The sequence below is a fragment of the Bubalus kerabau genome, chromosome 5 (assembly GCF_029407905.1).
Source record: "Bubalus kerabau isolate K-KA32 ecotype Philippines breed swamp buffalo chromosome 5, PCC_UOA_SB_1v2, whole genome shotgun sequence".
In the NCBI taxonomy this organism is placed as follows: Eukaryota; Metazoa; Chordata; class Mammalia; order Artiodactyla; family Bovidae; genus Bubalus; species Bubalus kerabau.
In genome coordinates, this window is record NC_073628.1 from 14594276 (window position 1) to 14596406 (window position 2131).

Sequence of the window (2131 nt, forward strand, 5' to 3'; positions counted from 1 at the left end):
ACTTTGAACGCCATATTACTGAGTGAAAGAAGCCAATCTGTAAAAATTACATACTGTATGATTCTAACTATATGACATACCAGAAAAGGCAAACCTATGGAGACAATAAAAAGGACCAGAGGTTGCCAGGGCTTGAGGAGTGGGGTGGGGATGAATTGGCAGAACACAGAGGAATTGTAAGACAGTGAAAATACTGTGTGATGCTATAATGATGGATGCATGTCATTATATATTTGTTCAGACCCACAGAACATACAGCGCCAAGAATGAGCCCTACAGTAAACTATAGACTCCAGGTGACTAAAATACTTCAATGTAGGTTCATCCTTGGTTTAAAAAAAAAAAAAGTATTATTCTGGTGAGTGATCTTGATAACGGGGGAGGCTATGCATGTGTGAGTGTGAGAGTAGTGGTGTGTAAGAAATTTCTGTACCATCCTCTTGATACTCTTATAAACCTAAAACTACTCTAAAAAGACAGTCTTTTTAAAGAGGTTCAACAAGTTCCTTGACCCAGTGGAACAGGTTCCTTCTACTCCACTGGAGGAGACAACCAGTCATTGAACGAGTATTCTGTGCCCTGAAGACATTAAAATGGGACAATGAGACAGAGAAAGGATGGTGAGAATCCAGTAGACAACTTCTTAGACAGGTAACCAGGGAAGGTCTTCCTGAAGAGGAGATACTCCAGCTGAAACCTAAATAAAGAGAAGAGACCAGTCATGCAAAGAGCTGGAGGAAAAGCAGTCTGGTAGAGGTAAGAGCAGAGACCAAGGTTCTGAGGCAGGAAGGGGCTCAGCGCCTGAGAGGAACAGAAAGAAGGTCAGTGTGGCTGGACGTGAGTGGACGTGGGGCTGCGCGATGTTGGAGCAGGGCAGCGGCCAGATGCCGTGGACTTTTAGGTCAGGGTGAGGGCTGGCCTTTAATCCAAGTGTTCTCGGGGCTCCGAGGAGGGGAGGGCTGAGGCCTGATTTTGATTTAGTCTGAGGCCAGGCTCTCTCAATCTCGACTCACTTGTGGGCCCTCTACAGCGCAACAAGCTTCTTGAAGGTGCCCCCACTTCCTTTTCCACAATAGCTTTTGCACAATCTGAATTGCATTTGAGAGCTTCCTGTGTCTCTCAAGAGACCGGTCAGTGGTTTACCCCTAGTTCAGCTACCATAATTAGTCATTCCCAGACCTTCCTTCCTCGCCCTTCCATGGGGGCCTCAGTCTCCGCATCCACTAAGTGGGAGAGTAGGACCAAGCGATACAGGCTGCCTTTCTGGTTCTGTATCTCTAGTTTTGGAAGTGACTGGAAGAGGATGCAGCGAAAGTGGGATCTGAGGGAGAAATGAAAGTGAAAGATGGGAAAACATTCCTCCAGCTTCCAGAAAAGTGGGCAGAACTGGGAGAGAGGGTGATGGGCGGGGAAAGGAGGTTTTTAGAAAGCTGGGCAGGCAGGGTCCGTGTGACCCGGGCTTTCGCTTCTCCTAAACAGCCCCGGGGCACCATGTGACGCATCCCGGGCCACAGAAGCAGCGAAAGGGGAAGCTAGGGGCTCCCCGAGTTTCTCAAGAAGCGGAGAGCCGGACCGAGGCTGAGCTCGGAGGGAGAGGGGCCCGGAGGGCCGGGAGGAGGGGACAGGCTTACAGTCTTGGGACGGGAGGCGGTGGAGGAGACAGCGGGCGGTGGAGGCAGAGGCAGGCCCCGTGAGGACCCCTCTCCCCGGAGCGCAGGCCAGGTGTCGCCAGGGAAAGGAACAACGGTTAAGAAAAGGCAGCCAACCGGGGAGACTGACAGGAAAGGAGGGGGAGGGGCAGAGTAGAGGCGAGAAAAAGGGTCGGCAGTGAGGATGACTGGAGGCAGGAGGAAGAGTTAGGGGCGGCAGGAGGGGAGAGGTGAGAGTTAGGGAGCAAAGAGGTAGAATCCGGGTAGCCCCCCAGGCCCCGTGGAGGCGAGAAAGACCGGGAGAGGGGACGCGGGAGCAAAGAAGGGGAAAGGGAGAGGAAGGGGGACCCCAAGGGAGTGAGAAAGGAGGGAAGGGAGGAGAGGAGTGAGGCCGCAGGGGAGGGGCGAGGGACTCGGACGGGGGAGGGGCGGGGGTTCGGCGGGGGAGGGGGTGGGTCCGAGTCGCTTCGCAGGGGGCCCAG